Raw genomic sequence first — 12,182 nt, forward strand, 5'->3', positions numbered from 1 at the left:
CGAGTCGATAGCTAGACTTATTTTCCCCACACTTGTTATGCATGTGGAGCGTGGAGTTCCATTACCTCCACCACCGAGTCAACCGGTCCATTGATATAGCTTTTCAATCTATGACTATTGACTTTGAAAGTCACCCCGTTTGAATCCTCGATGATTACGGCACCTTACGGAAATACTTCTTTAACCATGTACGGTCCCATCCATCGGGATTTCAACTTCCCGGGGAATAAACACAGCCGTGAGTTATATAATAATACAAGATCTCCAGCTCGGAAATCCTTTTGTTCTCTCAACCTCTTGTCATGCAACCTTTTGACTCGTTCTTTGTACATACTAGAACTTTCCTAGGCATTATTTCTTAGCTCCTCAAGCTCATGGATTTGCAGGAAACGGGCCTCACCGCCATTTTTCAAATCGATGTTTGCTGTTTTCAAGGCCCAGAATGCCTTGTGTTCTAGCTCGACCGGTAGATGACAAGCTTTTCCATAAACCAACCTAAAGGGAGTGGTCCCTATAGGTGTCTCGAATGCTGTCCGAAAAGCCCACAGAGCGTCATCTAACTTCTCTGACCAATCCTTGCGGTTTCTACTAATCAACCACTCAAGGATTCTCTTTAAACCCCGATTTGTGACCTCCAATTGCCCGCTTGTTTAAGGATGGTATGGCGTAGCCAACCTATGATGAACGCGAATACGGAACAAGAATCGTTCGAGCTGCGCATTGCAAAAATGCATCCCTCGATCACTGATTACTGCCTTCGGAGGACCAAATCGATCAAACAAACCTCTCAAAAACCTCACAACCACCCTGGCGTCATTTGTGGGTAAAGCTTGCGCCTCGGCCCACTTTGATACATAATCTACTACCACTAGGATGTACTTATTACCGCGTGAGGCTGGAAATGGTCCCATGAAGTCGATACCCCATATATCGAAAAATTCACAGACTTGTATTGAATTCTGAGGCATCTCATTGCGCACAGATATATTTGTTGCCCTCTTGCAAGCATCGTACGCTCTCACCCATTTATGCATGTCACGAAAGATAGTGGGCCAGTAAGATCTGGAGTCTACACTTTCTTTGTTGTATAATTTGCTCTATGATGACCTCCGGTGGGCCCCACGTGATAGTGGAGCAAAATGTTGGTTGCCTCATCTCCAAATACACACCTACAGATCACTTGATCGGCTCCGACTCTAAACAAGAATGGTTCGACCTAGATATAATATTTTCAGTCCGCGAAAAAACTTCCTCTATTGTTGATGTGACAATCCTTTGATAAGGATTCCGCCTGCGAGGTAGTTCGCGAAGTAGGCGAACCAAGGTGACTTGTCATTCACCTCGACACTCAAAAGGAACTCGTGGGAGAAATTGTCATTTATTGGTTCCTCCCACGAACCTTCAAAATCACCATGCTCGAGTCTCGAGAGATGGTCGGCCGCAACATTCAAAGCACCCTTTTTGTCCTGGATCTCAATGTCAAACTCTTAAAATAACAAGATCCACCTGATAAGACGCGGTTTCGCGTCTTGCTTGTTAAAAAGGTATCTGATAGCTGTGTGGTCCGTGTATACAATTGTTTTGGACAGCACAAGGTACGACCTAAATTTATCGAAAGCATAGACTACGGCCAGAAGCTCTTTCTTTGTAGTCGTGTAATGCTCTTGAGCATCATGTAGAGTTTTGATGGCACAGTAGATCGGATGGAAATGCTTCTCCCTTCAGTATCCTAAGACTGCTCGTATTGCGAAATCACTTGCGTCGCACATTATTTTGAATGGCAACGCCCAGTCCGGTTCAACCAAAATAGGGGCTTCAATAAGCCTTTGCTTCAACTGGTTGAACGCCTTCATACACTCGTTTGCAAATACAAATGGAGCATCTTTTTCTAACAAATGGGTTATCGGTCTTGTTATTTTTGAAAAATATTTTATGAATCGCCTATAGAACCTGGCATGACTGAGGAAACTTATAACTACTCTAACTGAGGAGGGGGAGGAAGTTTAGAAATGTTAGGATCTGAGTTTGGATTGATTGTGTTTTACGTTAGAATTAAGATGAACAATGGAAGAGTAATGCAGCGGAATTTAGATGGAAACAAAACTTTTCACAATCAAACAGGAGAAATGCTTTCAACATACATTTTCATCAAAGAACCGAATGGTTAAATTTATTTCAAACACTGATTACAATTGCATGTATGCTTACAAACTTCCCCTCAGCCTGAGCTCACAATGGTTTGTTCATGCAGGAGAAAGATGGTGAAGAGCTAATAGAACAGTACAGAGCTCTGTTCTATTTATAGGCACGAGACAAACCACTGAGCATCTTTGCTGACGTCACCATGAAAGTGACATCTAACCTCCTAACAAACTCTAACATCTGACCTATACAAACTCTGATATGCTAACAACTGTTATTACAATACAATTCATAAAGTAAACCAAACTACTGCTGCATCCTTCCGCTAATGTGAACCCAGCAGCACTTTACATATCCAGCAGAGCTTGACTCATAGCAATAGATTGAACAGCAGAGCTTTAGTTCTTCCATAAGTCTTTATCTTGGGCAGTAGTTGTTGGTCAGCAGTTTGTAAAGATCAGTAGATTGGAGGTCAGCAGATGTTGAAACCACTTTCAAGGGGAGAGATTTGAAGCATAACATCTGCTTATTCTGGATCCACTGCCCTGATCCAGTTTTGGCTTTAATTATATGTTCCTCTGATAGGGTTCAATCCCAACAATCTCCCCCTGGAACAGATAATGCCAAAACTCTTCATTATTGAAAGATCTTTATTGCCTCATCAACAGTTCCCTTATTTGCCCTTTGAGTTGTAATTCAAAGGCTAAGGCATCTGTGTCATCATCATCCCTGCTAAGTGGAAGATCAAGGAGATCCTGCAAATCTTCAAGACTCGGGCCAAGAGCTTGTTCCCTTGTTATTTTCTTCACTTCTCCATCAGACTTGATCACTGTCAGTACATGGGTCTGTTTATCAGTTTTCCACTTTAGTACTTTTGAGTCTGGTGGGTTTCTTGGGAGATTTTTATTGGATGAGGTGTTTGGTGATACAGGCCTATTCATGACTGTCTGAGCAGTACTTGCAGATTGATCCAATCCAAGAGTTTCTTCAATCATTATCTTAATGCCCTCTTTTACAAGGTCATCACCAGCCATTAATTCTTGGATTGTTTCAGCACCCAACTGATTTTGATCCCTTCTTTTATTGATGGCAGCACCAGCTGGAGCAGTGGCTCTTTTGACTTGCAGCTTTGGTGGTCTTGTTGAGACCTCTGCTTTTGAATAGTTAGGTTTTTGTGGAACTTTTGAATCTTTCTTTCTTAGTTCCTTTAACCTTTTGTAGGTGGCCCTGACTCTATCTTCTCTCCACTTTGACACAGAATTCTTTGACCCATAGTCAGCTGCTATCAGCTCCTCTTTCATTCTCTTCAACTCAAAAGCTTTGTCAGGAACATTCTTTTTGAATTTTTCAGGAGGAGTGTGTTTAACCTTATTTTTGATCATTTCTTGAATCCTGGCTTCTTCACTCTCAAGCTCAGGAATGGTCCACTCTTTGTACATATACTTCTCTCCTTTGTATTTCTTGTAAGTCATGATGTTTTCAATGTAGTCTTTTCTCAAGGTTTCATCTGTCCTTTCTGAGATTTGCTGACATACATTTTTAGCAAATTGTTCCAAAGATCTGACTTGTGTAAGTAGAAACTGATAGTTCTGCTGAATTTCTGTAATATCCGAAAAATTTGAAAACTCTAAAACAATAAATATTTATTAATTACGTCGGTTCTAAATGAATTAAAAACATTTTAAAATAGACTAAACCATTTATCACTTTTAACCTTTCTAGTTATTTAGTATAGGGATGATTTTGTAAATCATTTTTTTTTTATAAATAATAATATGGTAACTATACCAAGTGAAATTGTTACAAAATATATGTATGATTGACAGTTCATACATTTGTAGATATAAAACAAATAAAGTCTGACATGTTGAAAAAAAAAATAATAATAATTAATCAATGCCTATTGAATGGTTTGTTATAATTCCGATTGGATCGCCGAAACCGTGTCCAAATTGATTCGTCATTCTATTATTACATAATCTTGCCACAAATTAAAAGAACCTATTTCCTTTATTACTAAACTCATCATTTTTTATAATTAAAACGATCACTGGTATCATCATTATCAAGTTCCGATCTTCTTTTGCCTCACTCCGTCCGTTCAGAACCCGGAGTCAACCGTATTCGTCCGCCGGAAACCGCAAGCTCGTCACAGCCTCACCACCTTCATCGGTCACAACAATCACAGCCGCACCGCCGTAGTGTTCCACCGTGACAACTTTCGTTCGCCAGCGCTTCTGTCCGCGGCCGTTAGATTTGCCGTTCGAGTTCCTTGACCCGTTCCGTTTCAACCACAACCACCGCCACACCCTCCTAGTCGAACCGCCGCCGTAAATCATCGTCGTACCATTAGCATTCTGTTCGAGTACGTCGGGTTCACGATTTAGGTATGGTTCAATGCTATACATTTTTTTTCTTTCAGCCTACCACCTTAAGATTCTGAAACTTTGTTTCCCTTAAATATTTCCGGCAAGGTTTACAGCGGTTCGCGAGCATCACGGTCGTTAGAAAGTTGAGCCGTTGGCCTCCGATTGGTTCTGTTCGACTAGTAAGGTACCTAAATCGAACTCCTTGTGATTTAAATATAGATATACGAAATCCATCTCGTTTCGATTGCCCCGGCGACTAAAACCTTTATAATCTGAATAAGATAACCATACTAATAAGTCGTATGTCGTTTTGGGTTGTTTAACGTCGAGTTATGAAGACACGGAGAAGCTTTCGAAATCTTGTTAAATACGAGTGTGTATACAGATATGTAAGTGTATATAGGAATATATGTGTGTGTTATTAATTTTGTGTGTTATGTTTATATGATAAGTATGCATGAATGTGGATTTGTGTATGCATGGGTTTGGTTTGTGAATGTGTTTGGGGATGTTGCATGTATGTGTGCGTTGATTGTGTGTGGTGGTTATGAAAATGTATAAAATGTGTGATGTAAATATATTAATATGCATGTGTACTGTATGTATGGATGAATGTGTGGGTGTGTACTTTGGTTGGTGTATGTGTGTGCATGAGTGAGTATGATATGTACAAGTGTGTGTTTGATTATATTTTATGTTATTAGTATATGTGTGGGTGTGTTTGATTATATTTTGTGTTATTAGTATACGTGTGTGTGAGTTTGATGTGCATCGTGTATGTGTGTTAGATATATTATATATGTGTGGGTTATATTTTATATTATGTATTATCTTATTCAACCATATCTTGTCTTGTATTATATATATTATATTCAACAACATGAATGAGAAGAAAAATATATAACTAGGTAATATTAAATAGACCATGTTAGCGTTTGTGTTCGTGTAAAACGAGACAATTAAATTAAGTATTGTGAGTGTTAAACTAAAAACATATTTTATTTTTTCATAAGTTAGTCCGTGGTCGCCGGGGAAAAATTTAAGGAACGGTCCTTTAAATAAAATTATATATTTATAATAAACTGATCTCGTAGTGCGGGATCTAGGTTTGCATAAAGTTTGAAGGGGACACCATTTGTGGAATTTTGTTTTGCTTGCTTGGTTAAGGTACGGATTCTTTGGTCTTCTCATCAGAGTATCTATTTATTATTTTTTTTTTCATATCCGTTACTTTGCAGTACGGATTTTTGTCTGTTTTCGTTTCAGTTCACATTTATTATTTGATAAGTTCGTAGTAGCATGCAACACACCGTAGTAATTGTAATCATGGTTGCATGTTCTTGTTAGCATTATGTTCAGTTGCATGTAAATGGCTTTAGTTTTTGTACTCTGTCACCCGAGCATGTTTGGTTTGGTTTGGTTTGGTTTGGTTCGGTTTGGTTTGGTTTGGTTTGGTTTGGTTTGGTTTGTAGAGATGGAATAATGGGTGCACACCGCACTCACCATCTCATAGGTGCGTGGACTAGCTAGCTGTGTACCTGTTTGGTTGTTTAGTCTCGTGGGTGCTTCTGTCTGACGTGACTTAATTTATTGTTATGTGTAGTCACGTAGTTTGACATCAATATATGTTTGATATCTTTCTGATTTTGTCATGATAATTTTTTGATATGTGTTCATTTATGTTCCGGTCAAGTATTGGGTTATACCTCGGACTCTGTTCAGTTTTTTTTGTTTCCGTAGAAGTTTGGTTTCTGGTTTGAAATAAAGTCTGTTTGGATGTCATACTTTATTACGTCTGTTCTTGTACCGTTGATTTTTCCGTTACTGAGCAACCTTTGGCTCAGCCGTATTTTTTTTTTCTTTGTTGTGTTATCTTTTGTTGTCAGGTAATCGGGGGAACTTGGGGAACCAGTGATGATGGGAGTAAAATGCAGTTCAAGAATAAAGACTTTTGTTTATTTGATTATTCAAATTAATTTAGACTTAAGATTTCTTGGTCTGTTTTAAGACTTTTGTTTATTTTTCAGGCTCAACTTTTCTTCTTTAAATGGATTGTCTTTGGTTTTTGATATCTGTAATAGTGACACGTCAGCCCTATTCGGGTTGGGGTGTTACAATTTCTCTATCAGACTTCCCTTGTGTATTTCTCTTTGAGATATCCTCTTCTTGCTTAGCCTTGATTTTCAAATATTTTTCAATATTGTTAGGCCTGGGATATCCTACAACTGATGGCAAACTCCTTTTAGCAGGGTCATCCTCATAATAGAAAGATTTGATTTCTTCTCTAACTGCTATAAGTTCCAGAGGAAATTGAACACCTGCAGGAGGTAATAGCTTTTGAATTTGAGTTGAAGAGAGAGGAATGGGATTTGGAATTGTGAAAAGTAATAGAGGTTTTGAAGATGTTGGTGGTGGTGAAATGTCATCATCTTTCAAAATTAGCCTTCTCCTTTTTGGTTGAGGAGAGACTGATGATGTTTTGGGTGGATTAGTGATGGTGATTTGAGTGGCAGTGGTTTGTGATTGACTAACAGTTGTTGAGACAACTGGTGTTTCAACCACTGTTGTCATTACAGCAGATGTTGTAACATCTGATGTCTTCTGCTTTTTGGCAGGAGGTGATGATGGGGTGGCTGTTTTTGGAGGTGAGCGATTTTTGGCGGTGATGGTGATAAGGTAGTGGTAGTGGTGTGTGTTGAAGTGGTGTGTGTTGAAGTGTTGGCAGGTGTTTGGCTGACAGTTGTTGAAACCACTGAAGTATCAGCAACTGTTGACACAGCAGGTGTTACAACAACTGTTTGGGTGGAAGTTTGATGTTGGGGGCTTTTGGATGGTGGTTTTGGAGTATGCTTTGTGAGTCTGGATGGTATGGACTTGGGTTCCCTCACTTTTCTAGTGGGATTTCTTTTTAGCACAGGATTTTTAACATCCTTTGGCTCAGAACAACCCTGCGTATTCAGCTCCATGTAAGCTCTTTTCTCCTCATTCCACCTTGACATATCCTTTTCCACTCTGTCCCTTTTTACACTTGCTACAGCTTCATCAAGTGCATTTTGGGTAACATCAACATTTTTACTACCATCTGGCAAGGGAATATTTCTGGTCATAGCATCCTTTTCTAGTTCAACATACAAACCATCATCTATACCCTTCTTTTTCCACTCCTGCATTTTCTCCCCCTTTTTGGCATTATCTGGAGGTAATTTATCAATGAAGAGAACAGTGGGAGGAGCAGTGCCAGTGGTCTGCAAGAGATGGGCCTTGATAGCCTTGATATCTGCTTGTGTGTTCTTGAACCTAGACTCCATTATGGTTCTCAGCTCTTGTACATGTCTTGCATGTTGCTGATCAGCCATTTGTTGTTGTTGTTGTTGGAGAAAAGGTTGAAATAAGTTCCATATCTCATCTGCAGCAGGTGCTTGGGGTGGAGCAGGTGCTTGAGGTGGAACAACAGTTGGTTGTACCATTTGAACTGTCAACAACTGATGCAGCATTTCTTTGATTTCTGCAACAGAGGTATCGAGTTTTTCAACTCTGTCCGTCAATTCTAGGTACTTTAAACCATCACCCAACTTAATGGGATCATCTGATTTCCACTAGCAGTGGTTGTAACAGTGGTTGATGTAGGTAGTGTACTCCAAGCATTAGCCACTGATGCCCCTTTTTCTTGGTATTGGGGACTTCTTCCTTTAGCACTTGATAACCTTTTGATAGAACCAGTGGTTAAAATAAACTCACCAGTGGTTATCAGAGGTGCTATATATGGAATTGCCTCCAAGGAAGTCTTATTGATGTAACCACTGTCCAAGTGTAAACCAATGGGTTCAACACTTGCAGTGGCTGCTTCACTTGGCTTACCACCAAGAGATGCTTGTAACTCAAGGGGTGTAACCTCCTCAGGTTGTGTTGGTGGGTTAGCAAAGATTGATACATCAGGCCCAGTCATTTGTGGAGGCATATTCTCATGGACAAGTGATTGAGAAGGACTGGTTTGTGCCTGATTTAAATCAATTGCATCTAACAAAATCTTTGTATTTGGTGGAAATGTGGATGTGAGGTTGGGTGTAGAAAGAGAATTTACCCCGGGCATTGGGCTGTGGATGATGGAAGCAAGTGATTCCAGAGCATCATATTGTGGTGTCCCTATTTGTACAACCTGTTCTTTCTGAGAAGAAGCAGGAGGAGTTTCAGCCATGGGTTGAGATATTTCTACCAACTGCTGTGAGGAAGTAGCAGCAGTGGCTTCTTGTGACTTTTGTGCTATCACTGGCAGTTGCTCTGGTATCTCATCCTCCAGAGTTGCCTTTTTGGTAGGTTTGGGGGGTTTTTGAATTTTCTTTTGTTTTGGCTTTTTGGGAATTTTAGGTGTGGGTTTCAAAGCAGTTGTTCTGCTGCTTTGATCACCTTGAGCAGTGGGCTCAGCAGCAGATACATGAGGAGCAGTGTTTGCTGCGAAATTCTGCTCAGGCACCTCTGCTTGTGTTTTGCAAGGTGTTGACATTCTTGTAAATGTTTCAGCAGTTAAACTATTTATTTGAAACGATTCACCTTGTTTTATTGCAGAAATATCATCCTTAACAAATTTCTTTTCAAAATAATAGCTTAGAAATCTTGGAAAAAGTAAGAATGACTTATTTTCAACATTTTTAACTAAATCATTAAAAATTTCCAGAGAATAATTGAAATCTTCATCTTGAAGAATATCATATCCCAGATTTTGAATTTTTAATGGTATTTCATTAAAAGAAGTTGTTTTATTTGAAACGCACATTAGCAGGGTATGGAATAAAAATCTTGTTGCAGGAGGGAAGTAACCTTTTTGTAAGGTATCCCTCTTCATCATTGTATCTGCAAACCCTCTTTCAGTGAAGTCAATTTTTAACTCATTTTTGGGAAAAGAATTTTTACCTTCCTAATCATTGAGTTCAAAGACTTCCGAGATGGATTGTGGTGTGATTTTGACAGCTTTACCCTTTAGAGAAGAGTTAATGGCTATAATAGCTTCTCCTTGTTTGTCAAGGGTTGCATTTTTCCAAAACTCTCTTTGGGTTGCCAAGTAAATTGCTGCATCTGCTATCAACAAAGTTTTGTACTTTGATGCAGACATGATATCAATGATGGAGTCGGAAGTATCGGTAGTGCCGAGTTTTGTGAGAAGACCTAGAAGGTTGTGAGAAGGTTTGTGTGGAATTTCAGTGGGTGTTGACGATGATTTTGAAGTGGGTTTAGCGGATGACTTTGATTTTGTCATTTTGGAGAAGATGACTCGAAGATGGTTGTGAGGAAATTTGAGAAGATGAGATGTAAACTGCTTTGAGAAAGGAATTTTTAAGAATTCAATTCGATAGTAAAATCCTGTTTGGGGTTTTGAAAGAGGGTTTTATGGAGAAAAAGTGAATGCTGACGTGGCAGCAGTTACAAAAGGTCTGACCGCTATGTACTGTCCACGTGCCATCACCTGATGAAATGAAGGACATTAATTTTATGAAAACTACTGAAGAAGGCAGTGGTTGCAACGGTAACAGACGGAAGTAGTGGATGATTTTTACTATCAGTAGATAGCATATCAGTGGATACAACACTAGTTTTGAACAACAGTGTTTATCAACAGAGTGAGAGAACAGGGGATGACTTTCAGTAGTGGACAGACTTTAAAATAGAACAGACTTTTGAACCCATTAGTGGTTATGGCAAACTTTTAAGGATTTAATGAAAAATTCATTTTTTAGCTATTTTTAAGGATGGATTTTTGATTTTCTAAAAACATTTTAATGCTTTTATTCATAGAAAACAGGATTTTGCCTGTTATTCCATGTTTAACATGCCAATCCTAGAGATCAAGCTTTCAAAGGTGGATGTGTCTAATGCTTTTGTTAGCACATCTGCCAGCTGATCCTTAGTTGGAACATGATGCAGAGAAATCAAACCTTTTTCATAGTAATCCCTCACAAAGTGATGTCTGATGTCAATGTGTTTGGTGGTTGAATGGGAAACTGGATTTTTGATGATATTTTCTGCTGCCTGGCTGTCCAACATAAGTGGTGTTTTCAAGGCAGTGATACCAAAATCCAGCAACTGATTTTGAAGCCAAAGCAGTTGGGCTGTACAGCTTGCAGCAGCTATATATTCTGCCTCAGCAGTGGATGTGGAAACAACTGCTTGCTTTTGCTTTGCCAAGACACTAAGCAATTGCCTAGGAATTGGCACCCTCCTGAAGTGGACTTCCTTGTTTTGTCACATCCAGCAAAGTCACTATATGAGAAACCTGAAAGCTCAATTTTACCATCAGCTGGATACCAGATACCAAGTCTGGGAGCACCTTTGAGGTATATGAATATCCTTTTTACAGCAATAAGGTTTGACTTTCTAGGGGCTGATTGGGATCTTGCACAAACACATGTTGCAAACATGCTGTCTGGCCTAGATGCAGTTAGGTACTATAAAGACCCAATCATGCTTCTATATAGAGTTTGATCAACCAATTCATCCTTTTCATCAGACATGACTAATTTATTGGTTGCAATGGGTGTACTGCATGGCTTACAGTCATCCATATCAAATTTCTTTAAAAGTTCTTTGGCATATTTTCCTTGATGGATGAAGGTGCCATTTTGCAGTTGCCTTACTTGGAGACCAAGAAAGCACTGGAGTTCACCCATTGCACTCATTTCAAACTCAGCTGTCATGAGTTTTCTGAACTCTTCACACATTTTGTTACATGTGCTCCCAAATATGATGTCATCCACATAAATTTGGACAATCATCAAATCCTTCCCTCTCCATTTTAAAAACAGTGTTTTATCAATTCTTCCTCCAGTGAAACCAATGGAGAGTAGAAAGGTGGAAATAGTTCATACCAGGCTCTTGGTGCTTGTTTCAAGCCATACAAAGCTTTATTTAGCTTGTAGACATGATCTGGATTAAATGGATCCTCAAAGCCTGGAGGTTGACAGACATAAACCTCTTCTTGAATCTTACCATAGAGGAATGCACATTTAATGTCCATTTGATACACCTTGATGTTGTGGTTGACAGCAAAGGCCAGAAATAATCTGATAGCTTCAAGTCTTGCTACAGGGGTAAATTTTTCATCATAGTCAATGCCCTCTTCTTGTCTGAAACCTTGAACCACAAGCCTGGCTTTATTCTTGACAACAATGCCCCTTTCATCAGTTTTTTTTTTGAAGACCCACTTTGTGCCAATAGGACTTACACCCTCTGGCAGTGGTACAAGCTCCCATACTTGTTGTGTTTTGAACTATTGGAGCTCCTCTTGCATGGCTTCTACCCAGCTATTGTCTTTCAGTGCCTCTTGGTACTTGACTGGCTGATGGAGAGATAGAAAACCAGCAAAAAGACAAATGTTTTGGGATTGACTTCTTGTGAGCACCCCTTCATTGATGTTGCCAATAATTTGATCTGGTGGATGAGATTTCAAGAAGATTAACTCCCCTTGGTATGGAACAATTGCATTAAGTGGTGAGGGTTGCAGATGTGAATCATCTGAGCTAGCCACTGCTCGTGACTTTGATGATCCAGCAGTGGCTTCAAAAGGTGGTGGAATAGGAGGTAAAGGTGAGGACTCATGCTGACATTGATCCACTGTTTGAGGACTTTTGTTAGCAGTGTTTGATGATGTGGAAGCAGGAGTTAAGGGGCTACTTTGGTCAA

Source organism: Helianthus annuus, chromosome 4 (genome assembly GCF_002127325.2).
Source record: "Helianthus annuus cultivar XRQ/B chromosome 4, HanXRQr2.0-SUNRISE, whole genome shotgun sequence".
NCBI classification, from domain to species: Eukaryota; Viridiplantae; Streptophyta; class Magnoliopsida; order Asterales; family Asteraceae; genus Helianthus; species Helianthus annuus.